The 15,925-nt window shown below is 37.5% G+C and overlaps 1 pseudogene; it reads right to left on the bottom strand.

The window, feature by feature from the left end:
• Positions 1–14,185: 14,185 nt before the first annotated feature.
• On the bottom strand, positions 14,186–15,353 carry LOC137204945 (gap junction gamma-1 protein-like; annotated as a pseudogene).
• Between the last annotated feature and the right edge of the window lie 572 nt (positions 15,354–15,925).

The following is a 15,925-nucleotide window of genomic DNA, read 5'->3' as shown; positions in this document are numbered from 1 at the left end:
GAATTTTCTTCTTTCACTTAAGTGCATCTTGGAAAAATGTAAATGCTAACACGGAAGGCACTTAAAAGCTATGTTAGGAGCATTTCAAGGAAGAGGTGTACTCTGCTTCAGAAAGATCGCTGTGGTAGTTTGGATTCCTGGGAAAGCAGTCTCTAGACGGCAGTTTGTCATTAGCAAGTAATCTTGATATCAACACGTGCTGAAGAGCAGAAGTGAGCAGGATTGGACGGAGGGAAAATTGGGGTTAGGATTCCATGTCACTAAAGGCATGAGCTGACGTCACAGGAAGCTTGAAAGCTGTGTCAGCCTACCGAGTGGTCAGGTGCAACAAGGAGGCTGGGCTTCATCCCCCCTCACTGACCTGGCGTTGGCTGCAGGCTGCCTCAGGGGAGCTGGCGACAGAGAGAGTGGCTCTCCAGCAGAGAGCAATCATGAAGGAGCGTTGTCAGTAAACAGCACGCTGAGAAGTTGGGGGGTAAGTCTTTCAGTCCTGAAGGGGGCTCTAGATGGTGCACCTGAGCACCCCCCATAATTAACAGAAGCCAAAAAAGCAGTTCTCCTTGTATCCTCACATGGTGGAGAGACTGGGAGAGCTCTCGGGGTTCCCTTTTATAAAAGCACAAATCCTGTTCATTCATGACCTAATCACCTCCCAAAGCATGACCTTCTCACACCATCACGTCGTGGGCTGGGATTTCAATATATGAATTCTGGGGGGACACAAACATTCAGTCCATAACAGAAAGTTCAGATAAACTTCTTGAGGAAAAAGTTGAAGAGATAAGTGAAGAGATTAAGGGAACAAGTAAGTCTCCCTAGAAACATAAATCTTATTTGGAGGAACTAAGAATACAGACACAGGAATAATGGACCACTACCAATAATATTTTAAATATCAAGAAAAATATAAATGATATGAATAAATGTTTTTCACATTTTTAATGAAATAAAAAATGGATTTAGAAACCTACAAAACGGTAAGTGTTTTTTGTTTGTTTGTTTGTTTTTAAGAATTTCAGAATGGATTAAACTCATTTTTACCCATCTAGAAAATCATGTGGGGATGATTAGGAAGTAGTGTATGGCTTCAAGAACAAGTGACACCTTTTTTCAGAGAGTTACTAAGGATAGAGAAAAGCTTGCCTTTGAATAGCTTCCTGTGTGATAAGATGATCACTTTTTTTTTTTTGACTGCATAAACTCAAACCATGTATTTGGTTTGGGATCTTGTATTTAGTCCTACCTTAAAAATAAAGCTAACTGTGAATGAGAAAAGCTTTGAATATTCTGGTGATTACATAGTAAACTGAAGCTGTTTACTGAGTTTTTGTTTCATACAAACATTCAAAGTTACTGAATCTGGGTGGGATTGATTTTGTTTTTTGCTACATTGCAAATAGCGGCAACCTCATAGAAGATTGCATTGTATTTACATGATATTGGATGCAGTGTTTTCATACTTCAAAATTTTTTCCAGGTAAGAATTGGTCATAATAAAAAATATCAGTTGGTGAAAGCCCCTGTCGCCAACACCCCCATCTTATAAACCTTCACAATATTTAGGACAGTGGCATTTTTGTAATAATCCATTGTTTGCTACATATGAATCTAATTTTTAAATTTTTATTATTCCATGTCATACATTTCTTGTCTATCGGTTTTTCTCACTCAGTATTTCTTCATATTCTCTCAATCTCCTTTTAGCTTGAAATCAGGAATATAAAATTCACTGTGAATTTCAGACTTTTGTAAACAGAACTACACCCCAGGGAGACTTCATTTAGATCGCTAATGCTCTTCAATTTCTATTACTTTATTGGTTACTAAATTAATGAACAAAATGGCCCAGGAGTACTTTAGTACTTACATTCAATACTGTATTCTTGAAAATATAAACAAGGTTTAAGGGAAAGGTATAATCTATAGCAAACTATATTCAATTACTAAATAGCATAAAATCCAAGGTTATTATAATTATCTTAATATAATCACAGAGCCTAGCTCAGCATTTTGTGCCCTCAAACGCTATGTTGAACAAATAAATGAATTCATTAAACAGGTCCTGCAACTACTTCTTGAACACTATTGATTTTAGTCTTCACTATTTTGTAACAAAAATTGTATTGAAAACAAATAGAAGGCCTTTGGATAACACAAAATGATGCTGTAAGTAATTTGAATTATTAAAGTTTTTCTATATGTAGGAAACTTGCCAACCATTTTACACAGTTCTCAAACCTTTGAAACTGAGAATTTCAGTCATGTAATACAGACTTCACTAAATATTCCACTGTGACTATGGCCCTGTCAACTGTGGCACTACTTTTCCTCAGAGAAGCAAAAGGATGCATTCTTTTCCCATGTTTATTTATCCCCGATGTTCTTGTTCCTTCTCTCTCTTTTCCGTGGTATCAGTCTATTCTTGCATTTTGCTCTGTCTGGTTTTTACTCTATTGCTGACTTGCTTTTGTCCATATGTGCTGCATTTGCATATAAAATGCATTTGCATTCTGCATTCTCTTCTCGAGACCAGATTTCTCTGCTTGCCCCTCAAATACACAAGGTGTATCGTGTCTGACCAGCCTCGGCCTTAAGTATCCTCACCTATAGCTAACTTTCTACATTTTTTGTATCTGAATACACAATTCCTAGGAAGCACTCAGATTGGTTCAACTTGGTCATGCTGTGCAATTGTACTTGGTCAAATTGTCTATTTGTCTTTGGCCAGAAGGATTGGTGATGTGTGGGTTACTGTCTGCTTAATGGAGCTTTGGAAGTAGTCTGAGACAGGCCTGGGGCAGATTGCTAAGAAAAAGTGTTTCTGCAGTAAGAAAAACCATTAAAGTAAGAAATATCAAATAAAGTACTTTTGACTTTGCTAAAGCGTTTAATAATTTAATACAGCACTTAATATAGTACTTAATACAATATTATAATAGTGTACCGGCATCTTAATCGAACAAAGACATTTCTATTATTATTGTTTCATTTGTCTCTTTTGATTGTAATCAAGTCTATGAGAATAGGTATTGGGAAAAAAAGCCTAAGGTCCAACATGACATAAACAATTTTAAGTAACACATTGATGGGAAAATGAAAACTTCTGTTATTTATGGAGCATTTGGCATGTGCATACTTGTGCCCATCTTTATATATGTTTTTTATTAAAAGTATCCTATTTTCCTGATCTTTTCAACTGAATGTGCTCTAACCTTATCAAGATCTTTGATGTCTGTTTTAAGGTCTGGTGACCAGAAGGGCAAAGAACATCCCTTGCATATAAATGTATCATTTTAAGGAAGAATAATAATTTATATCTTATTTCTAGCCACTTCTTTTGTTGATGCCTAGAATGTATCTGACTTTTGGGTCTACCATGTGTCAGGCACAATGTGAAGGCCTTTACATGAATGGTCTTATTAAATTCTACCTCAAAAAACTGTGAGCCAATATGAGGAATAAAGAAGTTTAATAACTGGTCTGACATTATACAGTTAGAAAGGATTAAGGTAAAAGTTAAACCCAAGTCTTTTGACTTCATGGGCTGAGGTCTCCATTAAGAAACTCTATTGCCTCTCAAGTACTTTGTTAATCGGCATTGCTTTAAATGCCTAAGGTCTGTCAGTTTACTACTAAACATTTTTCTTGTGCCAGAAAGTAAGGCAGTGCTTAAACTACAGTAGAGTCCATTCAAAAGGACACAGGAGCTGGTTTTTTAGTGGTCAAATCTGGAAAATTTTGAACATAAAATAATGATAGTAAAGATTATAAACTTTTGAATAAAATAAGAATTAGTGAGTCAATGGTAATATAGGTAATGAATAAATAAGAGAGAGAGAAGGGAAAACTCTCCCGAGATTAGAAAGCCAAATAATACATGTGGAAAGAATGGCAAAATTAGAAAAGCACCATTTGACAGTCATCAGAAAAATTATATATTTAGGCAACAATTATCAATAGATATAAAAACTAGTAGGAGAAATTTCAGGGAATAATAGGATATTTACACAGTCTCAAAATATCTCCCTCCAAATTACTTCTTAATTAGAAAGAGAAAGACAGTAACTTGGAAATGGAGAAAACTGGCAAATACATTTTTATCCAAATGATTGAGATAAATGACACTGTAATGGAACAAACTGGCACCATGCAACTATTGATAGATGCACAGAGAACAGAGCATCACTCCTGTGGTGTTACTGCCAAAAACACACAAACTGAATCTAATCATGAGGAAATTTGGATACATTTAAATTGAGGGAATTTCCACAAAATAACTGGCTTGTTACCCTTGCAAAGTGTCAAATGTCATGAAAGAGTAAGACTGAGAAAATCCTCAGGAAATCCTCCAGATTAAAGGAAACTACAGAGACTTGACTTTTGAATGGAATATTTGAGCTGGAATTTTCTTATACTATAAAGAATAAGTTTGGGACAATTGATGAAATTTCAATAGGTCTGTAAATTAAGTAATAATACGGAATAAATATTAATTTCCTGATTTAAATAATTATATTCTGATTAAGTGAATGTTCTTTTTTTTAGGAAACATACACTGACATATACCTAAAAGGTAATGAAACATTATATTAGATACTTTTTCTCAAGTTGTTCAGAAAAACAATTTAGTATAGATAAACAGTGTGAGAGAACAGGCAAATGAGTTACCATTTGGAATATCTGGGTGAATTATTTGAATTATTCTTGAAAATTCTGTGTTAGTTTGAACTTATATTAAAATATAAAATTAAAAGGAAAAAAAGTTCTCTATAGAGAAGTAAATCTACTTTATACCCACATACATATCTGAGTTATTTTCTATGGTATAAACCTAAATTTGAGAGTTCTGTTTAAAAAACATGTAGATTTTCTATTTTAATGCCAAATTACTCTCCAGAGTTGTTTCATCAATTTATATTTCCAGCAGTGTATAGAGTTCCTAAAATTCTATAACTTTCCCCAAACCTGATACTATTACACTTAAATGTTTGCCACTCTGATAATTATGAAATTATTTTGATTTACACTTCTCTCATTAGTCTTGTTTCAACATATTTTCATGTGTTTTTAGACATTTGAATTTTTACTTCCATGGATTGTCTATTAATATCTTTTGCCCATTCTTAATGTTTTCACTGTCTTCTTATTGATGCCTGTTTCTTTCTATACTATCTTTATTTCATATGTAAACTGTTTTTTAAAAATATATACATGTTTGTCTAAACATTTTTACCTTTGTCAGAATAAGGGTGTATAGGCTGAAAATATCAATTAAAGCTCACCATTCATGAGTCATGTGCTGTATGGATGCTTGGGGGAAGCTGAGGTATTGCCATGATTACTCTGCAGCTCATTTCAATAGTAGCACTCCTCAGTAGATTTTTTTTTTTTAATTATCTTCAAAGCTTCCTATTCCCTGATTCTAAATTTTGTGGTAAAAATGTCTCAACATTATCAATTCTGAAAATCCAACAGAATAATTCATTTCTAATTCAACCCATTGCCTCCTGGAAGACATGTTTAAATAACACTCCTAGCAGTTTGTGATTCTGTTTTAAAGTATATGTCCCCCTCCTCACACCTTCATGAAAGGTTAGTACAGAAAACTGGTTTTAAACGTGGTGATTTGTTTGTTATGGATTTAAAGGGACGTAAAAACCCAACACAGTCGTTTTGGAATACAAGCCAACCGATCTTCATTTTTCCTAAAAGATGTAAATATAATTTATAAAGCTTGATGTCCACAAGCTGAATGAAGATTTACAGAGGGCAGTAATGAACACCTTCAACACTGTACTTCTAAATTAAATATGACATTAATGGGAACCATTTAATGCAGTTCAGCTCTGCTCTGATGGTCATTTTAATTGGATTGCTGCTGCTGTGAATAGAAAAGCTGCTGACAATGTTAGAAAAACTGGGCTTACACTATAGTACCACCTATGAAGATGTTGGATTTGAATTTGCATGTATAATCAGTCAAATTCACTCATCGTATCCCTCTTTCAGAAGTGCAATTTGATTCAGTGGTCTGCCAAAAACACAGTAGCTCATCGTCAATTCTGTGGCTTACATTCTGATAACAAAAGTCCTTTTCCTGAACCAAACTTCATATCTGCTTGCCTGCTGTGGCTTCTGGTTACATCACATAATTACCAGACAGTCATTTCATCCTAAGGTGAGGCTCTCTATTGTTGACTATGAGTATTAAATGAGACCAGAGTTAAACACAAAATTGAAAAAAGATGAAGTTCATGCCAGAGCAGAAATGACTGTATTAAGCTTTTCCTGATAAAACGCTGTCCTATGTAGATCATTCTTTCTTTTCTTTTAAAAATTTTGTTAAAAATTATTTTTCACTTTTATCGAGATACAACTGATGTATAACATTGCAGAAGTTTAAGGTATATACACATATATATTGTAAAATGATTACCACAATAAAGTTAGTTAACAGATCCATTACCTCACATAATTACTTTTTTTTTCTTTTGATGAGAATATTTAAGATCTACTCTCTCAGCAACTTTCAAGTATATGATACAGTATTGTTAACTGTAGTCACCATGCTGTATATTAACACCATGCTGTTCCTCCCCTGAACTCATTCATCTTATAGCAGGAGGTTGTACCTTTGACCAACATCTCCCCATTTCCCATCCTCCCTCCAGCCCTTGGCTACCACTATTCCACTCCTTATTTCTGTAAGTTTGGATACTTTAGATTCCATATATATATGAGAACAAACAGTATCTGTCTTTCTCTGACATTTCATTTAGCATAATGCTCTCAAGGTCCTTGCATTTGCAAAAATTGTAGGATTTCCTTCCTTTTTAAGGCTGAATAATATTCTATTGTGCATGTATATACCATATCTTTATCTTTATCCATTCATCCACTGATGGACATTTAGGTTGTTTTCATGTCTTGGCTATTGTGAATAAGGCTGCAATGAACGTAAAAGTGTAGTTATCTCTTCACGATAGTGATTTTATTTCCTTTGGATATGTACTCAGAAATGGGATTGCTAGATCATATGGTAGTTCTATTTTTAATTTTTTGAGGAACCTCCATACTGTTTTCCATAGTACTTGTACCAATTTACATTCCTACTAACAGTGCCCAAGAATTCTCTTTTCTCCACATCCTTTCCAACATTTGCTATGTCTTTCTGTTGATGCCATTCTGACAAGTGTGAGGAGATATCTCCTTGTGGTTTTGATTTGCATTTCCCTGATGATTAGTGTTGTTAAGCATTTTTTCATATATCCGTTGGGCATTTGTATGTCTTCTTGGAAAAAAGACATACAAATGTCTTTTTGTACAACCAAAGGATTTTTTAAAAATTTGATTAGTATGAAAATGAACTAAAGACACTGTTTTTTATCTTCTTCCGGAACAAGAAGGTGGCCGTGGCAAGGTGAACATGTAATTTCCTAAATGGTCTAAGCTAATACATAGGAAGCCTCAGATAACTTTTTTCTTTTCATATAAAAGATTTAATACAATGCTAGATCTAGGGTTCTAATGGTAGTGCTTCAGAATAAGGGTGCTGCTACTGAAATTGCATCTATCATTGCCATTTAATTTCCACTGTTAAGGAGGCAACCATGACATGTGAAAGTGATAATAGGAATAATATCTGATAAATGCTCTAGCAAATGCATATACATAAACGAGAATTGCCTGTTACCGGACTGGAATTCCTTCCTCTAATGGCAGCTACGAAAATGTCAGATAAAATGCAATAGCTGGGCAGGCGGTGTGAATGCAGCATAAGTAATGGCGTTGAGTCAGAGACAGCGGATTTTCTAGGGAAATAGAATGTCTCAGGAATAGGAGGAGTAACAAATGTTTTGGCCAGTATTGGTTTAGGGAAGAAACCTTCCCAGGGATAAATGAGATTGATGGTTCTCAAAGTGAGAACCCCTCACCAACAGCATTAACCTCACATGGGAAGTTATCATAAATGCACATTCCGGACTTACTGAATCTGAAACTCTGGAGTACAGATGTGTTTTAACAAGTCCTTCAGGTGATTCTCCCAGACTCAAGTTTGAAAACCACTGGTCTAGAAGAAGCAATGATTTTCCAAAAGAAAGGAATGGAGACTTGCCTGGAAGCTCAACTAGGAAGGAGCTGGGACAGCGTTGGGAAAATCAGAATCATGCCCGGTGGCGATGGGAAGTGTGCAGATACTGACACCATGATCTGTGGCTGAACCCAGGGTTATATTTCACTAGCCATTGTCTTAAACAGTAAAGTTCCCCAGATCGGAAAATAGAAAACTGCTCTACAGATGATAAGGAACATTTGAGATTTGTTTCCAATGAAATTATATTCATAAATCTGGCCGAGGTACATTGAGACAATTGACATGCACTAAAATCATTTAAAACATTTGCTCTGATTTGGGCAATCTCAGGCATTTACACTAAACCAGAGTACCTGTCTTAGGCAAACTACAATCACTGAGCATGCAACCTATCAGAGACTACATAACCCTGGAAGAGTCTCTAAAATCAGCCACGTAATAAGGAATATTTTCTAGGCTTATCATGTCACACTGACATAATGAGAGCAAATCAAAAAAATTTTAAAAGGCTACAGCATAAATGCATATTTACTGTAAGTTCTGCACACCTATGCAAAATATGAGAAAATTACTAACTTTCCTATAGTTGTGGAGGATTATCACAACTTAAAATTGTAAAAGTACCACATGAATTAAACTAAAATGCCATTTAGCAGATTTTTCCAAGTTATGTGTCTAAAAATATTTCCCTTTACTAGCATTACATAAATTTTATAGTTTAAATAGGAAAGATGTTTTAGTTGTGTTTGTTACTAAAACGTGAACCTTTATTCGTGTGAGACATGGACTAATACTATTAAAATTATTCTAAAAAGTTGTCATCGAGTCAAGAAGCTATAAATGAATATATAGAGAATGCTGTCAGTTTGACTGAAGCTTGTAGGTGATTTTTCAATATACCTTCTGTGTAGGTCGGATATTTATACAACTAAGTAGCTAAGGAGTTGTATCTAACCAGTTTAAATGGCAGTGACCTTTGAGATAGTTAAGTATTTAATATTCCTTTTGGAACTTAAAGCACTTTTTCACGATTAACAAAAATGACACTTGCTTCCTCGCGCTCATGCTATTTGAGAGAATAATCCCTCACTTCTCCTTTTATCTTGAATCTGAGACCCTGCCTGGTATGAACCCTAGTGTCTAGCTGTCCCTTGGGATGTATCTCTGGTTTCTGTGCCTACCATACATCAAAGGGGCTATTCTGCCATTATATAAAAAACATTACGTTTTGTGTTGGAAATTTCCCACTGCCCATCCTCAATTAATTCTCTACTCTTCTCCATCCTGCTCTGTGCCCCAGGAAGCTGATCAGTACAAACTGCATCATCCCAGCTAACTGCCTTACTCTCTGGCTTGGTTTGCATTCAGCCAGTGTGGAGCATGGGCAGGAGAGGAAGATGTACAAGGAGGGTGAAGTCCAAGAATTGATTCCCTCTGGCCCCTCCCTGTTAGGCTGCGACCAGTTGGCTACATTCTCTACCAAAGGCCACAGCTGCTGGAGGGACTTCTCCTGAAGTTACTTTCTCTGGATTCCATTAACCATTCCCTCCTTTCCTCTCATTTCTCTTAACCCTTTTAAACTGTCCTCAGTTACCCATGTGAGTGGGCCATCTCTTTCCTTCAGAGACCTTGACAACTGCAATTGTTAACAGACATCTGCTGGGCACATAACAACCAAAGAGACAGTACAGTACCAAAGCCACGACACTTCTTTCTTTTGCCGTTTCACTGGTTTTCAGAAAGTCAGAGATGTTTGTATCACAGTGACGTGTCTAATTCTAGTTTAGCAAAGCAAAATAAGTACCAGAGTAGAAGTGTTAAGGCACTTTAACTTGATAGAAAAATAAATTGATGCAAGCCACGATGCCTTATGTCTATAGAACACTTTATAGCTTATTAGATGCTCTCACTCACGTAATCCCCCTTAAAAAACCATGTCTGGGAAATGATGATAAAAGAGAGAAAAACTGACTTCATAACTTTACAGCTCAAGTACAATGTTTTATGTATTTAGGGAGCATCTTGTTCTATATCTATGTATGTAGCCATTTTGATGCATATAAAACTCATGCATATGTGAAGTCCCTTAGTAAACATTCAATAAATGATGGTTCCTTTCTCTAATCCCATATGCATTATCTAATTTTGCTACAGTGTTGAATGGTATCTGAATAATTGCCTGGATTTTAAAAATTTAAACAAATATGCTATGCTGAAGGAGATTACAGTGCAGTTGGGAGGTGAGTTATAGACTATTATTTTTCTACTTATTATTTAAATCACCACCTCAGAACTTAGTGGCTTAAAAAATAATAATCATGTATTATCTTTCCCAGTTCCTGTAAGTCAGGAGTTTGGAAGTGGCTTAGATAGATAGTTTTGCCCCAGTCCTCTCATGTGGCTGTTTGTCTTGACTAGATTCTGGAGAAAGGATCCATTTCTCAGGTAGCTCACTCACATGGCTGGCAAGTTGATGCTGGTAAATTGGTTCCTATCCACGTGGACCTCTCCACAGGGCTGCATGAGTGTCCTTATGACATGTCTCCCAAGTGAGTGATTCAAGAGAGTAAGGCTAAGATGCAATACCTCTTATGACCTCGTCTGGGACTCCCACACTGTCATGTCTGCCATACTCTATGGGTCACAAAGGCCAACCCTGTTCCAATATGGAAGTTGAACACACAAGGGTGTAGATGTTGGGAGTTATCTTGGACGCTTGCTACCATATCCACTTAGAAGATAACACAATAATGGGATCCAGTATCCAAATGATGGTATTGAGAGACAATTCTGTGGAGAGTCAACAGAGGGGAAATCAGTGAGGCTTGGAATTATAAAGAAGGCTCAGGGGGTGAGGTGGCACTGGATTTGGAATGGTAGGATTTGGAGAGGGGTAGAAAACATGGCGAACAAAAGCTTTCCTGGACAATGTAACAAAGCAGGGATGGGCAAGTATAGTGTGCCTGAGTACTCCTGAAGATGAGCAATGGGAGGCTTGAGAGTAAATAGGAGCCAAATTAGGATTGGAATCTAATCCTTGGGGCAGTAGAAAAGCATGTAACCGACATAATGACCTTAATACTGTAAGATGAAGCTGGTGGTAAAGAACTTATTGGAGTAGGATAGTAAGGAATCCTTTGGAACTGTTGGAAGTCATGGAAAAAAGGAGAGGATGTCAGGGACATTTTAGGGGAAGAATTAACAAGGGTTAGCTGTGGACAATACCCACATTGACTTCATGTCTTCAGATCCAAATAACCCAGAGAATGAGGGTGCCCGTAGTGAGAACCAGAGAAGGTATTTTACTAAGAAAATTTCAAACATACACAATGGTACAATGAAGCCCATGTACATCATCCAGCTACAAAAATCATTGACGCACATATGCCAAGGATTTTATTTATGTTACTTTATATTAATATGCAAAGAGGATAAAAAAATTTGCCCAAGAATATACAATTAGTAGGTAGTAAAGTTGGGATTTGAATTCATGTCTTTATGGCTTAAACACTCTGACTCTTTCTACAATAGTAAAAGTAGAAAAAGGAGAAGATATAACCTCCAAAAACACCTTCACAGATAGAGTGTTGGCTTGATAAAAGACTTTATCCTTATGTTGACAATGCTGGCACACATACATTATTTAAATTATATATAAAACAAACAATTTTGAATCAATGCATATTTGAAAATCAAAGTACCCATAATATATACACATTCCTGACAAATATCTTGTAGATGAAATATCATAGGCATCTTACAAAAGCTTGTTGAATCAAATGCAAGATCATTCATGGGAGTAAAAAAAGAGCGGGTAAATTACATACCTATCACGCCAACTGATTCTGCAGATAAAAACTAAATTAATATTTCTTCTTTACTGAATTCCGGTAATGCTTAGCATTCTTCTCGAACACTGACTTTGATTTTGGCCCCTTATTTAGATTAATTTAAAGTATAGGGGATCATGTCTGATTTCTATTTTGCCTCTCTCATAGAGCCCAGAACTGTGCTCAACGCATAATCAGAACTCAGAATATATTTACGGAAAAATTCAACAAGTTGACTGAGGCTAAGATTCTTGTTTGTTTCTCATCCACTCCATTGCCTATATCAATAGTGAGAAACGTATAACTTCTGTCGGAACTGTCATTTTACATAAATGAGCATCCTGTTTTACTTGTCATGGTTATAGGATGCAGGGAAATGTGTTTTCACAACAGGCCTTGAGATTTGCCTGGCACTGCTGCTGAGGCAACAGAAGGAAGGGAAGGCATCTGGGGTCCTCTGCTGCCTGGCTCCCCTTGGGGTGGTTTTTGAACCCTACCATTACTCTATCGGTTGCTTCCACCTTGGCAGACATATAGGATCCTATGGTAATTTAAATATGGTGACAAATGCCAGGGTGTTTTCTTTATGTCTTATCAATTTTCTATTTTACTAAGGTAGGTGAAATCAACAGTGACTGTGAAGAGGGAAGAGCATAAGAACAGTGCAGCGCATGGGGGATAAATGATCCTCATTTTGAAGGTCACCACCCTGGATCAGTTTCAATGAAATGATGCTGTTAAATACAGAGAATTTCTGGAGGGAGAACTTGGAGGTCAAGGAGAAAACTTTGTAAATACTTAGCCACCCGGCTGTACTTCAGAGCATGATTTCTACCCAAGAGCAGGCCAAATTATTTTCCTAAGTATTTCTGGGGGCCATTAAATGTTTATGACAACTTTATATAATGAAGACCTAAATTTTTATTATGCAGTTTGAAATCACCACCATGTCCTGTAAAGTTAAATCCAGTACTTGAAGAAAGGCCGGAACAAAGTCTTATGAATTTTACTCATAGAGTCTTAACAGTAAACAAATTAGGAAGATCCTGCAACCATTCTGGAAATTTCCTCTTCCCATGATGCTAGGAACTCCTCATGAGATGAAATTCAGCAAATTCTGATATTGAAGTTTGGTATTTTGTTAAGAAAATGTTGTGATATATATATATGTGTGTGTGTGTATTTATGTATGTGTGTGTATATATGTGTGTGTGTGTATGTATGTGTGTGTGTGTTATAAACACACACACAATGGAATATTATTTAGACATGAGGAAAGAGGGTATCCTGCTGCCATTTGTGACAGACGAACTTTGAGCACATTATGCTAAGTGAGATTAAGTCAGATAGAGAAAGGCAAGTACTCTATGATATCACTTAAGTGTGGAATCTAAAAAAGTCAAACTCATAAAAAAACAGTAATATGTTGGATACCAGGGGGTGTGGGACAGGGGGATAAGACTGATGTTTCTCAAGAAAACAAACTAGAAAATAAGCTGTAGAGATCTAAAGCACAGTATAATGAATAGAGACAACAATGGTGTACTATAATCATCAAACTTGCTAAGAGACTAAAACTTAACTATCCCATCCACTAAAAAGAAGGAATAATTATGTAACATGATAGAGGTGCTAAATATTGCTACAATGGCAATCATATTACAATATATAAATGTATCAAATTAGCATATCATATACCTTAAATTTGTACAATGTTGTATGTCAAATCTATTCAATTTTAAAAAGCATGTCCTTCCTTATATTGATATATAAATATTGCCCCTGCAACTTTTATCCATTGGCCATAGTTACAAAGCTTTAGGGCCACAGAAAAGCGAGGTTTTTTTTTATCTTAAGGATTTTTTCCCCTTTAATATAAAAGTATAAGTACAGTGGTCCAATGTAATAATATAAAAAAAAAGTTCTCATACTAAAAAAAAAGTACCATAATACTGTACATACAAAAACTGTTCAACGAGAATGATTTAAATATATCTGTTCTTTTCCAGATCTGGAAGACACAAATGTAAAATTCTGCAAGTGTATTGCTGGAACATGTGTCCAGGAACACTGTGTTCCCCTTTCTCTTCCCCCTGTCCCAGCCCCACCTTCAGAGTCCCCTGAGCTTGGATCATGAGCTAACAGTGTCCCTGAAAATAACCACAGCCAAATGTTTACTCAGTGGAAGTCATTATTCAGTGAGCCGCTGCTTACCATGAACTATGAAAAGCACAAGTTTTAAGCCCAGCCAAGATTAAATTCAGACAGAGGTCTTCCCATTCCCTGATTTGCTACTAGAACTGCTTTTGTTGGACCCAGCTTTTTTTTCCCGGGGACCATGGGGGTTATTTTGGTGATTGTAGGCCTGGATTGCCAGATCCAGGCATTCCTGAGCCATTTTGATTTACCTCTGCAGAGTCTCCAGGTCAGCTGGGAAGTTGTCTTCATGGCTGCCGTACTGTTGTTCCTGGGTGATGTTGGCCTTATTTTGCTTGTGGGCAATCTTAGTGTTGCTGGACAGTTCGGTGTACTGGATTTGATCTGGTTTGATGGCAATGTTATAGTCAGGGGGAGCAGATGGTGTATCCCAAGTGAAAGGATAATTATAAGCAGCTGGATCTTCCAGTTCCCTCCTTTTATTGTTTAGTGAGTCTCGAATTGTCCCACATCCTAAATGAAGCATTTCCCAAATGTTAAGCAACAGGCAAAGGCCTGTAACACCATACATACAGAAGAAAGATGCTCTTTTCAGTGGGTCTAGAAATAAAGCAGTCTATCTTATGAGGGCAAGGAAGTCTGCTGCACACATAAAATGGGTGGACTTGGAAGCCATACAGAAAGTACTGCCCGATCAGAAAACCCACCTTAAACATGGTCCTTGCCAGCAGCTGCAGCAGGTAGATTTTCATGAGCCCATCCTCCCGAATCCGCCACTGCCCATCATGCTTAGGTTTAGATTGGTTCTGATCTTTATTTTCTTTTTCACTTTCTAATTCCATTTCTGGATACATCGTGGGATCCTTTTCATGGTCCTCTTCCATTTCTTCCAGGGCCTGGTGCTGTTTCCAATGCATTGCATAAGGTTTGCTCCGATGGGCCTTCTTGTCTGCTGCACCGTGCTCCATTTTGGCAACCTTATGAATGACATAGCCCGGGTACATGACAGAGGGGGTCGCCACCGGGATGATCTGGAACACACAGAAGCGCATGTGGGAGAGGGGTGCTAAGGCATCATCGCAGACGTTCTCGCAGCCTGGCTGCTCTGTGTTGCACACAAATTTGCTTCGCTCGTCGTAATAGATGGGTTCTCCTTCTACGGCTGTAAGGACAATCCGGAAGAAGATCAATACCGTGAGCCAGATCTTCCTCACAAACGTGGAGTGGTTGTGGATCTCCTCCGGCAGGCAAGTGACGAAGCTCCTACTCATGGTGACTGGATTGGTTTGCCCTGTGATCCAGAATTTCTGAAACCCAAAATTTTCTTAGAGAAATGTTTTGCTTACAAGTTTTCCAAATTCCTTTGGTAGGCGGGGTCCCCCGGGGCCGCCTCCTCCATCGGCCGCTGCCTCACGTGCCCCGCGTCGCCGTTGCCTTCACCTTGGTCTCCCGCCAAGGCCGAAGCCGCTCCTGCTGCTGACTCCTGCAAGTTTTTCACATGAAAAACTTCTCACTGCTAGACTGACTCACTTATTTTCTTCTCCTGGGTCTATCTATGGTGGGGAAAGGGACTGGGTGGTAGGTTGCTTAGGTAGCCCTCTCTCCACTTCCCTTCCTTATGCTTTTCCACCACCACCTTTCTCTAGGTAGCCTTTCCCTTCTCCCTAGAAATGGAGTGAGTAGGAGAGAGGACTGGTGAAACCAGGGCAGGTTTACTTGCTGGATAAGACCATGATATGGCACTGATGCTGTCTGGGCTGGATGCTGCTGGAGTCCTATTACTCCTTCAGGTGAGCCTCTTGGGCAGGATCAAAATAACTCCAGGCCAGCTCTCTCCACATGT

This window comes from Pseudorca crassidens, chromosome 13 (genome assembly GCF_039906515.1).
Source record: "Pseudorca crassidens isolate mPseCra1 chromosome 13, mPseCra1.hap1, whole genome shotgun sequence".
In the NCBI taxonomy this organism is placed as follows: domain Eukaryota; kingdom Metazoa; phylum Chordata; class Mammalia; order Artiodactyla; family Delphinidae; genus Pseudorca; species Pseudorca crassidens.
The sequence above is the reverse complement of the archived record's forward strand: the minus strand, read 5'-3'. Positions and strand labels throughout refer to the sequence as shown.